Source organism: Peromyscus californicus, unplaced genomic scaffold, assembly GCF_007827085.1.
Source record: "Peromyscus californicus insignis strain IS unplaced genomic scaffold, ASM782708v3 Scaffold_19__1_contigs__length_69161282, whole genome shotgun sequence".
Lineage (NCBI taxonomy): Eukaryota > Metazoa > Chordata > Mammalia > Rodentia > Cricetidae > Peromyscus > Peromyscus californicus.
Genome location: NW_026294491.1, coordinates 55374003 through 55390151, shown reverse-complemented (window position 1 = coordinate 55390151; position 16149 = coordinate 55374003).

The following is a 16149-nucleotide window of genomic DNA, read 5'->3' as shown; positions in this document are numbered from 1 at the left end:
TAATCCTGGTTTATAGGTTATGAATAATGTAGTATATGCTTTCTGCAGAGGTAAACATTTTGTGGGAACTTTAATTTTAGGAGTTACTGCATAAATTGCTACTGCAGCTAGTTTTGTTTTTTTTACTGTTGATTTGGTTAAAGAAATTCATGCAGCTCAACATGTGCATCAATTATCAAAAATATTTCTATTGCCCTTATGATTCAGGAATATATGGATAGAGGTATTCAGGGAAGACTTAATGCTTTAGAAGAAGCAGTGCTTCATGTAGGAAACCAAATTCAAAATATTAAGGTCAGATTATCAATAATTGTCAGTCAAATTCCACTGGATTTGTGTTACCTTTTTATCATAAAATGCTTCAGATCATTCTTGAAGTAGAATTCAAGGTCACCTAAAGGGAGTTTAGAATTAATCATCTTTTTCTTCACATTTTCACAATCTACCTGAAAATAATTCTGATATAAGTAAAACTCATATTGAATCTTTCAAAGGGGAAGAAGTCTCAACTTCTTTCATTTAGGCTATTAGGGAATATATAGGTTCCAGTAAAGTTTGGCCATTTTTTATTAATTTGGAATTGATAATTTTTATTTTCTTACTTAATAGTTTTTGTTTTTCCAGTCATCTTACAGAGACTAACATGAGGCATAAAAACACTGACAGTGAAATTTCAAATGGATCGACTAAAAAATAAAAAAGGGGAAGATGGTGGCTCCATTCACCATTTAGCTAAATAGAATGTATGACTGTTGTGTGGCTGAAACTGCATGACAAAGTTCCAGTTCTCATAACTTAGCTAAAGAGACTATAGGACTGTTGTTTGGTAAAGAAACTGAGTGATAAAGTCCAACTGAGTAGATACAGCCCACTTCCTCTTTTAGATTTTTACTCAAAAAGTAAAATCATTTGTGTAGTGGTTTTAGGATTCACTGACTTGTTCCCTTTTGCCCTCAAAATAGTGATGGTCTGAGATGGTCTGGGAAAGGAAATCAGATGAATAAATTTATTGAAAAAAGTGATATAAAACCTACACGTTTGAAAGTATTAATATTGATGAAATGGCTGAACAGGATGTTCTAACTAGACCATGAAGATGGAGATTAAGATCAAGATTGGGAAAGTACAAGAAACCCACAAATAAGTTTGGGAACATTTTCTGCCTACTTTTGGGAAGATAATGCTTTTATAGATATAAAATGAAAATTTGAAGCTAAGAATAAAGTAAAAGGATATGATTTCATTTTATGAGTTAATCATTAGAAGATTATAAAAATAAGAAAGATAGGAATGTTGTAGAAGTTATATAGATATACAAATTAGGATATATTTTTATAGGTTTATAAGAGACTATAATATAATTTGATAAGAATTTTTGTTTTGCTTTTTATAAGTTTGGAAATAGCCTTTTAGATTCTAATTGACTGGCAATGGTGACCCTGAGGATACATTAAAGGCCTCTCCTCCCCCGCCTAGTTAAACTTTGTCTACTTGACCCAGGAACTGTGATCATTGAACTTTATGATTATGACTTTTTAAGGATATTTTGGTTCATGTTGGGAAAATAGTCACATATTAGATATTTTTTGAAATGCAAATATAGACTGATGTAATCATTGTTGTAGGATATAAAAATAAACTCTGTGGCTCTGGGAAGAGAGAGATACATATATTCTCTTCAATACACTGCCCCCTGAGCACAAATAAAATAATCCTAGAGGCTCAGAAAAGATTCAAACTGTTGTCTTGTGCAACTTCTTTATATTGCCTACTGCATCCACCCTTCTCCAGTCTGATCTCTGCTGAAGCTGCTCCCCCGCAAAGCATGGAAAAGCCCTACTCACACCACAGCAATTCTCAACAACTCGAACAGTTGGTGCTTTTTCAAAGTAGAAATTACACTGGTCTAGTAAAGTAATAGTAAATTCTTCTCTAAGACCCATGATCTAAGTAGAACTGGGTAGTTGGCTAGGTTTCTAGTACCAAGCATAATTTACTCCTTATTGAGGGGTCTTTAGGTATAATTAGATGTTGTTGGTTACAGAGAACATACAAGTGCTGCTATTGAACCTTTCAGGCTATCTTACCATGCTTTTCATTATTGTGGTTTATAGGTATAACAGCTGATTAGGACTACTGATTGCTATTCTCCACTGGCATTTTGCATAGCAACTTCTGAAAGGAAGCTTTCAGACCAGAGCCAGTGAGACACAGCCCTGTATCTAAAGTACATGGTGTCTTCAGAAACAGAGACTTAACTTTAAATTCTGGGCAGCAATGAAGGGCAACATCAAAAAGCCTATATTATTTTAGGAGTCACTTGGACTCCCCTAACCAAAAGTTCTATAGAAATTTCTAATGCCTAGTACTGGAGTGTTCCTTAAATAGTATATGGTTCTTATAGAGTATTGTTAGACTCACTGGCATAATTAAGTTGTGTGTGTGTGTGTGTGTGTGTGTGTGTGTATGCATGTGTATATACATACGTGTAGCTGAGTTTTCCTGGTCCTGCCTGGCCCAGAGTCAGGACAAATCTCTCTCACCTGCCAGTCCCGCAGCTGCTCGGGCCCAACCAAGTAAACATACAGAGACTTATATTACTTGTAAACTGTATGGCCGTGGCAAACTTCTTGCTAACTGTTCTTATATCTTAAATTATCCCATTTCTATTAAACTATGAGTTGCCACATGGGTCGTGGCTTACCGGTATCTTTTTTTTTTTTTTTTTTTTTTTTTTTTTTAAAGATTTATTTATTTATTATGTATACAGCATGTATGACTGCAGGCCAGAAGAGGGCACTAGATCTCATTACAAGTGGTTGTGAGCCACCATGTGGTTGCTGGGAATTGAACTCAGGACCTCTGGAAGAGCAGTCAGTGCTCTTAACCTCTGAGCCATCTCTCCAGCCCCGGCTTACCGGTATCTTAACGTCTTCTCATGGCGGCGGCTGGCAGCATCTCTCCACCTCAGCCTTCCACTTCTGAGAACTCTCTTCTCTGCTTGTCCCACCTATACTTCCTGCCTGACTACTGGCCAATCAGCATTTTATTTATACAGATCGATATCCACAGCACATATGCTTATATGTATTATATGTAATTTTATAAAAGTATGAAATAACATGATTCTTTAGTTTTTTCAAACCTTCTTGCTGTTATATGTCCCTCCTCCCTTGTTGTTCTTCTAAACTGGCCTACTTCTCCTTGCTCTTTTTTTCTCATTTCTTCTTGACTTAGATATTCAATAATTCAATATGCATTTACAAAAACATGTATGTGCTCAACTTTGGATATGATAATGGGTGAGTCATGTATAAAATAAATGTCTTAACCATTCAACATTACCTTTGTGATATGTTCTTTTGTAACACTGCAAATGTCATAGTATGGTAGAGTCTATTTGTGTATCCCAAGGGGACTGTGCAGCACAGCAGGAAAAAGGACTCTGAGAAGACTGTCTCCTCAACTGTTGTATGTGTTGGCCAACATGATTGACTTCTGGCCCTGATCAAGTGATTTCCTTGGGTCAACAAGTGCCATTTTCTCAGGAAGTCTCATCATCCTGGGAAAGACATATCTACACACCAATATTTGTTGTGACTTATTATAGTTTAAAAATGTCTTTTCTCATCATAGATGAGAAAAAAATCAATATGGCATGATGTACTCATGCAGGTATGTATTTCTAATGAGTGTATGAGCTATGTTTCAATAGTTTTATTAAACAGCCAGCTGATTGGAGCTAATCTATCCAAAATGTAGCATTTGTTTTCTTCAGTTATCTTAGCACTCTTCCTGAAAGTTTTAAAACTAGCATGAAAGAGAACCTAAAGCCATAAAAATTAGGGTCAAATTTTAACAAACAAGTTACAAAATGCACAAAACCATATGTCTTTTTTTGTAAAATAGCTAAAAAACAATCATCTATGTACTAAAAAATGCAGAAAAAGAAATATCATTTGTACTGTGGTTATCTCTACAGATTTGCAAACTGAGGAAAAGTGATAGAAGGTGATTTAGTGGTATAGGCACATAAACCTATATTGTATCTTGAATCAGTTATCAACCACCAGGAGAAAGAACTTATTCCTGAGCATAATTTGATAGATAAAAAAACAAACTGTAAATATGAAATTATATCTTCATTATTTAGATTGTGTATTTAAACCAATACATGAATTTGCTTTGACTCACTGTAACTCAGTGATACGTAATGAGAAAAATGAGCAGTGTGGAGAAACTGTGGAAGAAAATCCACTGAATATTTACATATAATTAAAAGTGCTATCATTCTCAAATTATACAAGTTAGATTGCCCCTCTGGACACTTCTTAGCTGCTGAGTAACAGAACTGGGAAATAATTCCTGTCATTTCTTTATCTATTTTTTAGTAGAGAGATTGTTGTAATTATGTCTCAATATACCAGATATGTACTGTAATGCCACAGAAACTCTGTTTAAATGTATTTATTAAATGTATAACATTTTGATTAACGGAAAAAGCAATTTGAATTTGGAACAACTATCAAAGGTCATGGTGTATAGTAGAATAAAGTTAGAGAGAATGTTCTAAAACAGGGACAAAAATAATAAGCTCTGATGTCTTATGGCATACAAAAGGATCACTATGATGACTTGCTATAGATATTACAAATAACTAGGAGATACAAATTACAAATTGAAAGTAGGAAGTCATAATGATAAAGCTAAAATTGCTAACTACCTTAATTTTCTTATCTCACATTGCACACATGAATTGAGTTATCATGCATTATCCCATAAACCTGTAAATCTAGAAGACATTTTTAAGGGGTTGTCTAAAACATTAATCATTTTGATTGGATTAAACTAGAATTTACCTAAATGCATATTGTTCTCTAGATTTTTGACATTCCATGTCTAGATTCACTGCTTTCCTTACAGATTTTTGCTGAATTATGATTGCTCAACAAATCATATGTGCACAGTTACAAGTTTTATTTTGACACTAATATAATTATATATAGTGTAGACTAAGTTCAGTTTAACAATTTAACTTTCCAACCAAAAAAGTGAGCTGTAAGCTGTAGCTTCTCTGGGGTTTACAATTAAGAAACATGAGTTATGAAAAATTAATATTGGCTATAATATATGTCAATGAAGAAAAGTCCACAAAAATATTGAGAAAAGGGGAAACCAAATTGACAAGCAACAACCGCACTGAAAAACTAATATCTTCTTAAATTCATTTTTATGGTAGATATCTTCTGTTTCTTCCGTGTTGGGATGTTCAGGTATTGCTAATGTAGGTTCTGGTGGAGCCATATTAGTTTTTATGTTGTTGACTGTATTTTTGCACTGGCATCTACCCATCTCTTTCTCCACTTGGTGCAAGTGGTATCTGTGTCTGAGGGAGCCTCTCTTGGTCTGATTGATACTCTTGATCCAGTGGGAGCTCTTGGTCTAGTCGATGCAAATGAATTTTTGTCTTAGGGAGCAGCTCTTAGTCCAACTGGTGCTAGTGGGCTCTGTCTCAGGGAGTAGCTGCAGTCTTAGCATGTGGTAGATGGTAGTAGTTTGACCTGTCTGCAGGAGGTACTCCTGCCAACTGGCCTTTTAGTTCAGTCAGGTGCTGGCAGGCTCTGTCTCAGGGAACAGTTGCAGTCTCAGAGGGTGGATGGGATTTGGGGAGGTGGGGCTGGGGTTACAGTGTCTGACGGGGGATGGTGGTAGTCTGTCCTGTGTGCAGGAGGTCTGCTTGCCAACTGGCCTGAAACTGGAACTGCAATGGGTGGGGTTGTAGGGGTGCAGGGTTGTGCTCCTGGGCCCACAGCCTAGGGGCTGGGGTATTCAGGTATGAGGATAAAGACTCACGTCTTAGTCCAGTTGGGAGCTGACAGGCTCTGTCTCAGGGAACAGTTGCAGTCTCAGAGGGTGGATGGGATTTGGGGGGGGCTTGGGTTACAGGGTCTGATAAACTGATAAACTCTTTCAGTAAGGTAGCAGGATACAAGATTAACTCAAATAAACAGTAGCCCTCCTATATACAAATGAAAAAGGGACTGAGAAAGAAATCAGAGAAACATCACCCTTTAAAATAGCCACAAATAATATAAAATACTTTTGGGTAACTCTAACTAAGCAAGTGAAAGACATGTATGATAAGAATTTTAAGTCTCTGAAGAAAGAAATTGAAGAAGATATCAGAAAATGGAAAGATCTCCCATGCTCATGGATAGGTAGAATCAACATAGTAAAAATGGCAATCTTACCAAAAGCAATCTACAGATCCAATGCAATCCCCATCAAAATCCCAACACAATTCTTCACAGACTTGGAAAGAACAATATTTAACTTTATATGGAAAAACAAAAAACCTAGGATAGCTAAAAGAACCCTCTATAATAAAGCAACCTCTGGAGGCATCATGATCCCTGACCTCAAGCTCTACTATAGAGCTATAGTAATAAAAACAGCTTGGTACAGGCATAAAAACTGACATGTGGACCAATGGAATTGAATTGAAGACCCTGACATTAATCCACACACCTATGGACATATGATTTTAGAAAAAGAAACCAAAACTGTACCATGGAAAAAAGAAAGCATCTTCAACAAATGGTGCTGGCATGACTGGATGTCAACATGCAGAAGACTGCAAATAGATCCATATCTGACGCCACGCACAAAACTCAAGTCCAAGTGGATCAAAGACCTCAACATAAATCCAGTTACACTGAACTTGATAGAAGAGAAAGTAGGAAGTAGTCTGGAATGAATTGGCACAGGAGGCCACTTCCTAAATATAACACCAGTAGCACAGACACTGAGAGCAACAATTAATAAATGAGACCTCCTGAAACTGAGAAGCTTTTGTAGAGCAAAGGACACGGTCAATAAGACCAAATGACAGCCTACAGAATGGGAAGAGATCTTTACAAACCCCACATATGACAGAAGGATGATCTGCAAAATATATAAAGAACTCAGAAAGCTAGACATCAAAATACTGAACAATCCAATTAAAAATGGGCCACAGAGCTTAACAGAGAATTCTCAACAGAAGAATCTCAAATGGCTGAAAGGCATTTAAGGAATTGCTCAACATCCTTAGTCATCAGGGAAATACAAATCAAAACAACTCTGAGATATACCATCTTACACCTGTCAGAATGGCTAAGATCAAAAACACTGAAGACAGCTTATGTTGGACAGGAGCTTATGTGGAGCAAGGTGAACACTCCTCCACTGTTGGTGGGAATGCAAGCTTGTACAGCCACTCTGGAAATCAGTATGGTGGCTTCTCAGAAAATTGGGAATTAGTCTTCTTCAAGACCCAGTTATACCACTACTGGGCATATACCCAAGGAATGCTCAATCTTACCACAAGGACACATGTTCAGCTATGTTCATATCAGCATTATTTGTAATAGCCAGAACCTGGAAACAACCTAGATGCCCCTCAACTGAAGAATGGATAAAGAAAATGTGGCACATGTACACAATGGAGTACTACTCAGCAGTAAAAAACAATGATACCATAAAATTTGCAGGTAAATGGATGAACTAGAAAATATCTTGAGTGAGGTAACCCAGACTCAGAAGGACAAACATAGTATGTACTCACTCGTAAGTGGATACTAAATGGGAGGGATGGGATGACCAAACTGCAACCCACAACTCCAGAGAGGCTAGCTAATAGGAAAAGACCCAAGGAGGGACACATGGATGACCCTGTGAAGGAGAAGTGGATGAGATCTACATAAGTGGACTGGGTGTGGGGGGGTGGCAGAGGGCAAGGAGTGGAGCATGAGAACATAGGGAAATGGGAGAATCAAGCTAGAACAGGGACAGAGTGGGTGGGCAGGGAGGAAGATACCATGATAGATGAGGACATCATGGGAATAGGAAGAGGCAGGGTGCTGAGGAGGCTCTCAGGAATCCACAAGTTTGACTCCACCTTGGTCTGCTGGCAGTGGTCTAGAGGGTGCCTGAACAGGTCTACTCTGGTGACCAGCCTAGCAAATAACCTAGCTGTCATCATAGAGCCTTTGTCCAGTGACTGATGGAGGCAGATACAGAGATCCAAGGCCAGGCACCAGGTTGAGCTCCGGGAATCCAATTAATGAGAGAGGAGAGTATGAAGTACTTTTATTTAGGTAAAAAAGAAAAGACGCATTAAACACAGAGAAAAAGGCCTTGAAGATATCTGCTACATGGCAATGGATGAAATGTGATAAGATGATAATCTTATCACAAGTAAACTAAACAGTACTTCCCCACATATACTTTAAAGTAGATACCATTATAAATATTTCACCAATGTTCATGAGAACTGAAATCTCGAGCTTATGGCAATTTCGCACACTATTAAGCAGACATCAGGGTGAAGATAGGGACTGTTCTGATCATGCTCTTGACACATTCTTCCACAGAAAGCTGGAGTCAGAGACAGCAAATCCAAAGGTAATGTAATTCAGGAATGTTATTTACTTACTTAGAGCTCACATTTCACTTATATATCTATTTTTATTTATTATTTGTTTGTTTGTTTGAGACAGGGTTTCTCTTTGTGTAGCTCTGGCCATCCTGGAACTCACTCTTTAGACCTCAAACTCACTGAGATCCACTTGCCTCTGCCTCCCTAGTGCTTGGATTAAAGGTGTGTACCATCACCACCTGGCTCTCATTTTATAGTAAAAAAAAACTCACATGAGGAGGTGATGAAAGACAGTTAAGAAACCTGTGAACCTTTAATTTCTTATGGTCAAATCCACCCTCAGCTTTAAAGATTGTCTTATAAAAGTGTGCAATAGGGCCGGGCGGTGGTGGCGCACACCTTTAATCCCAGCACTCGGGAGGCAGAGGCAGGCGGATCTCTGTGAGTTCGAGGCCAACCTGGTCTCCAAAGCGAGTTCCAGGAAAGGAGCAAAGTTACACAGAGAAACCCTGTCTCAAAAAACAAAAAAAACAAAAAACAAAAAAAAAGTGTGCAATAGGTAACCATATTATTAAATACAATAAAAACATGTATTGTTTAGATTTTGTTCTCTGTTATATCTTTTTCACATAAATCAGTAAACTTAAAGGTAAATAAGAAAATGAGAAGAGATTATTAAATTATGTATGGCATAATTTGATGTATATGACAGCATGAGCCTCTAGAAATGTCTCTCAGTGCTATGCATGTACTACTTGTGATTGCTGAATTTATTCTTGCTTATTTATAAAAAAAAGTTTTCTTAACATCATTGCCTAGGAAATTTGTTGTTGTGAGTGCATCCTGCTTCATTTTTATGAAGTGAAAACAAACTTAGAAATCACAAAACCTTCTGTGGATCTAATACTCAAATGACAGCAATTTGATATGTTGCTCAATGTTGGCAACATTGGCTTTGTTCTACCAGAAAATGAAAGCTAATACTAGGGTCCTTAAAATTACCAGAGGGCTCTGGGGTTCTTTGCCAATATACTCTATAATGCACTATCACATTGAATTTACAAAGGCAAAGGACACAATTATTTTCTAAGGCAATATGGTCCAACAATTAGTAATGGATGCTTTGGATTTCTGTGAAGACATCTTGAATTCTCTGGAGATCATGAAAAGTATAATCTAACACTTATTCTCAAAGAAATTATTTTTATTATGCATATATGTGTATATATTTGTTTCTGTGTAGAGGTACATGCATGTGAATAAAGTGTTCAGGGAGACTAGATGGTGTCAATTTCCCTGGAGCTGGAGTTACAAGCAGTAGTGAGACAAATGACATGGGTGGAAGTGAACTCATTATTGTCTGTAAGAGCATAAGTTACTCTTAACCACTGAGTCACCTCTGCAGCCCCCTTAAAAGAGAGAAATACATCTCTGATAAGACGAAAATGAGCTGGTTATGAGCGTCTACTGACAAATATATAGATACATTATCACATTAGATGAGCACTCAAGAGCTAGTAAAATTCTCTAATAATTTGTTTCTGATAGCCATACACAGAGTCACCATATGATATCAAAATTTCAGTTAGATGATCACCTATACAATCTGCCATGACAGATTTTGTGCCCTACCTTTTAAATCAAGATGTGCTTGTTTTGATGTTCTAGCTCTGCTAGCCTGGGTACCCTTGGAGGCAAGGGGTGAGAAGATGCATAATCAATGGCACAGATTCTGAGATTTGCAAGCAAGCTCATTTATTAAACAAAGAGTGAGGTATTCATGTGTGAGCTGCTGGGCAAGCTTTGGTTCTATGGCTATTGTGGCATTTCTTGACATGGCCCTGGGTCTTAAGTTGGCAGTTGTCATCTTGGGGGTCCAGTTTTAGGCTCCTCTAGGTCAGGGTGCTACAATGCATGTCACAGCTTTTTTTTACTTGAAGCTTAGCCCACTCATCTGGCATGTGGGATTTATCTGCCTCATTTCATCCTTTTATTTTAAATTTTTTCAGGCAAGCAGTGGGAATTGGGATCTTTGGCTCCAATCTTGTCGTCCCCACCTCAGAGGGCCACAACATGGCTGCTGTGCCTGTGTCTTAGGTTGGTCTTTGACTACCAGCCCTCAGAGAGTGGCACCCCTGGAGTCTGCCATGTTTGTGCTGGACACATGACCTATATTGGATGCTATAATTATGATCATGCCATCAGACCTTCCCATGTCACCCAGGGCCATATGCCGTGGCATTCTCTATTGCATCAACAACATTTTTTTCTGCCTAAAAAAATAAAAGCTAACAATTTCTTAGCAATATCATCATATGGCATTCTGGTATTATAAGTACCCCCTGATTCGATTGGTGGGATTCTTTGATATCTCACCCATATAGTCTAGACTTTAAGAAATGCTATCCTTTTCTGCAAAAAAGGTCATGGCTCTTAAAGTGGCATGGCACAAATGCTAGCAAAAGAAATATGATCATAAGTGGTCCCAGCAGTGTGGAAATCAGCATGGTCAGCCAGGGTGATGAATAGAATAAGGAATCAAATCAGCCCTGGTTCGCCTCTCTTTCCCTTTTTCCCTTGTTGAGTCTTTCTCTTAGTTTTGCCATGGAATCTTTCACTACCCCAGAGTGATCTATATAGAAGCACATTTCCTCTCCTAGGGCTGCACATAAACTACCTTATTTGAAGTTGCATTGGATCCAACCCCTGCCTTTTTATGCAAGAGAGGATAAAGATTCCTGAAGGTAGGAGACAGAGCTCTCCAACCTTTCTATATCAACGTCGATGGCTGTGCTAGAGCTGGCATATTGTTGGTTTTGAGTAATTAATAAGGCTGTTCCTGTCCCAACTCCAGGCAGGCTGGCTCCCAGGAAGATAGTGTAAGTGCTGTTAATGGCTCTCTTTTTATGCGGCTCCTTGAGGTCATGTTTCATCTATTAAGAAATTCTTCATTCGAGTGATAGAGGAATCTGGGGACCAGCTGTATTAGCATGCAGAACCCTTTTATATTGAGGAGCACTATGGTGTAAGCACAAGGTGTCAATCCTATAGAACAGGCCCATTAGGTATTGAGGGGAACAAGGTATTGTGAGCTATTGGACAGTTCATGGGTCTGGTTGCAAATATTTAGATGAGCAGAGGGAACTGTTCCCACACAAAGGCCTTACACATTACTTGCTGTAGAGTAAGGGATGCTCTGGAGTTCCAGAAATAAGAGTTTGAATTAGTACTACTTGTAAAAGAGCCCAGTGTTTCTATTTCCTCATAATACAGTGGGCCTGTATTGTAACAGAGTCAGCAAAAGATGGTTATATTAGGTATAGAGGAGCTTAAGACTCTGTAGGCTCTCTTTGCTAGTTACCAGAGGGTCAGTATTAGGGTCTTCTGTAGAGATTCTTTCCAGGTTGGAGGTTTTGGGGCGTTACTGTGGTATAGTGGTAAGTATCATGCAGGAGACAATGGTAGAATTTTCTCTTGCTGTGGTTAAGGATGTGGTAGTAGTACTTGGAGTCTGGGAGGTTCTTTTGAGGGGGGCAAGGATGGTGTTAGGTTCAATTGTCATTCTTATGGGCTTTTGGAGGTTTATGGTAAACAATAGCCCAGGATTATACCTTGAGCAATATAATCACAAACTCCATGTTTTGCCTGCCAACCAGCCTTGCCTTTTTCCTACCTCTGTGCATTTGATAACTAGTTGATAGCATTTTTCCTTTTGAGTGGCACATGGGTGATAAGGGAACCTCTCCTTGTCATAACAGGGACCACAGTCCACTTGGTTCCCCCCAAAGTGCAGGTGCCAGTACCTGCTGTTTTCATGTTTCCTGAATGTTGTACAGTAGCTTGGCATTCAAGCTATCCCACCTGTGGACTCAAATCCCCAGGCCTTGCAAAAATAGTCACTCCTGCCACCACATTGTGTCATTTTTTCTTTGGTTTGTTAGTGCCCTGGACACACATAGAACCCAAGATCTCTGGTTTTACTTCAACCCCTGGGGGAATTACAACCATATCCTGGAAATAGCTTTTGATTGGAGGTGTCCCAAGCTTCTACTACCAAGTCACATAGGTCTGCATAAAGAGAACCCAGTCCCTCCAGGATGATATAAAGATTTGGTTCTATTTGCTATGTCCCCTGTCTTTGTGTTGATAATGAGCCGTGTCTGCATGGTTGGAATATGGGGATTGCCCAAGGTTGAACCCATGATTACATGAATTATACCAAGGATATAGGCAAAGGTGTGTCTTCCTGGCCAGGTATGTTCTGGTCTGTGACAGGTCTGACATCTCAGATAGGCACATATCAGTTTGGTCCGATCCTGTGGAAAGACACAGCTGTAACCTTGCCCAAATGTCAACAAGGGTTGGCTGCCAGATATTAGTGAAGGGATCCTTCCATCTTATTATAGGGAGCAAGGTTTCCCTGTGGATGGATGCCCAGTGTTTGTATGCTGGGCTAAGACCTCCATCACCAAATGCCAAGAAGATCTTTTTAAAAATGATCTCCACTATGGCTAAATGTGGGTCTCACTTGAATTCTGATGGTAATTTAGATAGCTCCTCATTAATTGAGCAGTTTGCTCTGTCCACATTTGCTTCTCATTGTGGGTTATAGGAGATCCTCATCATGTGCTAGATCCCTCAATCATGCAGAAATTTCTTGAATGATTGGAAGGTATATGTGGGGCCATTGTCTCTTTTAAGTGCTCAGTGTACTCCCATTACCATCATGGCTGCTTTTAGAGCTTTGATGGCCTGTGATGCCTTTTCTCCCATTTGGGCTATTACATAAATAAAGGTGGAGAAGGTATCAAAAATCACATGCAGGTACCTAATATTGCCAAAGGGGCAATAGTGAGTAACATCCATTTGCCATTGCCCATTAGTTACTAGGCCTCTGGGATTTACTCTCATTTTATTCAGGGGCCCCAAAGGTGCTAAGGGGCCCATGTGGTACAAGTAAATGCTAGGTGCTTCTAGCTTGACAGGGGCAAGTCAGACATAAGTTTATGGAAGTTGTGAAGTGACAGGTGGAATTGTTGGTATAAGCACCTGTCCTGCTCCAGCATTGGCAGCAACAATGTCATGATCATTTTATCTACACAGTGGTTGCCAGCAGTCAGCATTCCTGGCAATCTTGAGTGTGATCAAATATGGGATACATACCAGGGATGCCTCCTATTCTCCAGCATGTCTTGTATTGCTTTCATGGTCATGAAGCTGGAATCTCTAAGAGTTTTTAGTTTAGCAAAGGACAATAACTTGCATGCCTGGGTTATCTATTGGCTGTCTGAAAAAAATGTTTATGGGCATTGACTGGCTCAACTCCAGTACTTTAAGGATGGCCAGGAGTTCTCCCATTTGGATGAAGCCTGGGTTGAGTTGGGTGTGAGTTATTTCTTTAACATTAGTCATGGTTATTATTAAGCTGAAATTGTTCTTATTGGCATCTGTAAAGGCTATAGCCACTTGAGAAAGAGGGACATTTGAGAAATTAGCATGAGGAGTGACAAGACTGACAAATGTTCATCTTGGGGAAAGTCCATATGCAAGGTCCCTGGAAAACCTATCATTTTTTGGAAGGGAAGAGAGCCTGCCCATAAGGGCTGAGTATTTTGGAGGAAAAAGAGAAAGACAAGCTTGTTTGGTTTGTGGCCCATGCTACTCCAACTTTAATACCTATCACAAAGACCATATCAAATTTTGAGGTAATATGGGATAGCTCAGAATGTGATAGGTGTATCCAGATTAGGGAGCCTAATTGTCACAATGCTCCCAATATGATGCCCTTAGTCAAAAGGACTAGTGCTATCTGAAGAACATTTGGATCATGTCTCCTCAGGGAAGCATTATAGGCAAGTTCACCAGCCCTTTTTAAGTGATCCCTGGCCCCCTTTGCCGATCATATTTTTTGTAGAGGGGGAGGTATGCCCCTTGAGAAGGGAGAATAGTTGTTTCATGTCTTCATCAGGAATTGAGATAAAGTGTTTGAGCCAATTAATGGTTCTTCAGAGTTCCTGGAGGTCTGACATGGAGTATGACATTATAAGAGAAGTATTGAGGGATTGGATGACTTGGCCAATTTGGTAACCCAAGAAGGCAAATGGGGGCAGCCATTGTATCATTTCTGGGACTACCTTGAGGCAATGAGCTCCTAAGTCCTCAAGTAGCTGGGGCAATAACTCCTGAAGTCTCTGTTTGCTTGGGTGGGCCAACAAGATATCATTCATATAATGGATCATTAATACCTCACCAGGAAACCTAGTTAAGGCCTGTTGAACATACAACTGGCAAGTAACTGAACTATTTTTCATATGCTGTGGTAGCACCTCCCAGTGATAAAGGGAAGCAGGTTTTTGAACATTGGGCTCCCAGACAGTGAATGTGAAGTGCTCTCTGTCCTCTGGAGTCAATGGCATTAAGAAAAAACAATATTTATTATCTATTACAAGAATATGCCATCCTGGTGGAATAACACCTGGATACAGTAGCCCTGCTTGAGGGGAGCCCATCTTTTCTATTTGTGCATTGATTTGCCTTAAGTCTTGCAGAAAGCAAAACTTTTTCTGACTTTTTCTTAATTACAAAAATGGGATACTAAATCTACAGCAGGAAGTCTCAAATGGCCCAATGATAATTACTCTTCAACTAACTTTATTAACTCTGATAGTTTGGGTTCTATAATAGGCCACTGGTCCACCCACACAGGCCTCTGTGATGCCCAATTTAATGGTATGGGCCTTGGAATATTTATATCTTTGCAGGGGGCAATGGCCCTTAGAATTGGGGATGAAGGCTAGAATTTCTACCAGATTGACCTGTCATGTCATGTGTTTCTACATCCTCATAAAACACCTTATCATCTGTGGTAAGCATAGCCCCTATTTCCTCTAATAGATCATGACACCAAAGAGCACAGGATGTATCAGCTATAATTGGGCAGAATCACCCCTGATTGCCATTAAGGTCCTTCCAGTGAACAGGGAGAAGGGTGGTTTTTTTGAAAGCTTATGCCCTCCTACCCTGGTAATGGTTGTGCCATCTTTAAGTTTCCAATGTGCGAAGACTTGAGTATCATTAAGAGATATTACAGTGGCTTCTGCCCTTACATTCAGCAGTCCCTTGGTGGGTCTGCCATCCCAGGTATAGTCATCATGGGAGAATGGGGGAATATGGGAAGGGTCCACAACAGTCTGGGTTTGAGGGCCTCCCTCTTACTTGCTGGGTTGAGGGGTGCCTCTCCTCATGTTTAAAGGAACCTGGGGAGAGCTCCTGCAATAATGTTCCCAATAAAACCCTTTTTGGCATTTGGAGCATTTGGTCTTGGGTTGAGCTCTAATACAGTCTCTACAAAAGTGACCTGACTGACCACAGCCCCAACAAGAACAGTCAGGTGGATGGGGAGAGGACTGCCCATGATCATTATCTTTGGAAGCTAATAATGTGTTGAGAGAGTCTGTAAGGGCAGCTATGGTCCTTCCTGGGGTTTGAGATCTCAAGTAGTGATCATCCATTTATGGATGTCCTCAATACACACTGCTGCAACTGCATTGAGGGTAGAGGCATTAAGCCCTTCCCATGTTAATTGCTTTAATGAGTATCTCCCTGCTCGAGCCAGGATCCACCCATTTCTCCATTGTATCATTGACTCTGGCTGGGAAGTCAGTAAACAATTCCCCAGGCTGCTATATCAGAAAGTATGCAGTCAGATCCAGGGAGTGCAGGATTCCAAG